This window comes from Egretta garzetta, unplaced genomic scaffold (genome assembly GCF_000687185.1).
Source record: "Egretta garzetta isolate BGI_Z169 unplaced genomic scaffold, ASM68718v1 scaffold136, whole genome shotgun sequence".
In the NCBI taxonomy this organism is placed as follows: domain Eukaryota; kingdom Metazoa; phylum Chordata; class Aves; order Pelecaniformes; family Ardeidae; genus Egretta; species Egretta garzetta.
Genome location: NW_009260066.1, coordinates 5,325,585 through 5,326,135, shown reverse-complemented (window position 1 = coordinate 5,326,135; position 551 = coordinate 5,325,585).

The following is a 551-nucleotide window of genomic DNA, read 5'->3' as shown; positions in this document are numbered from 1 at the left end:
CCTGCCCTCCTCGCCGGGACCGCCGCGGGGTGTGCGGGCGGCCTCACCCCCGCCGCGGAACTAAAATTAGGAAAATGTCAGGGATGGGAAAGATTGATTCGCCCAAGATGCAATTATCATTTAAAAAGTGCTTGATTGAGGTGCTGATGCGCAGTGATTTATTCTGCATACCATATACATAATTAAAGTAGCGTAGCGGAGTAATTTATCAATCTAGTTCAGACTAGAGGGGCAAGGAAGGGAGCTGCCGCCGCCGCCGCCGCTGTTTGTTTTATTAAAGCGCTTTCGGGATCTGATCCCGCCCCCTTTTTGCAAGAGTGAAACTGATTATTTCTCCAGCTCGGGAGGAGAGAGTCATTCGTTTGGGATTGTGGGAGAGGGAGAGGGAGAGAGGCAGAGAGGGGGAGAGAGCAATAAGAGACGCGGAGAAGGAGAAGAACAGGGAGGACGAGGGCGCGGAGCGGGAGCGAGGAGACCCCGGCGGGCGTGCGGCGCCGGTCCCTGCCTCGCCTCCCCCTTCCCCTCCGCGATGTTACAAAGGCTGTGAGCTG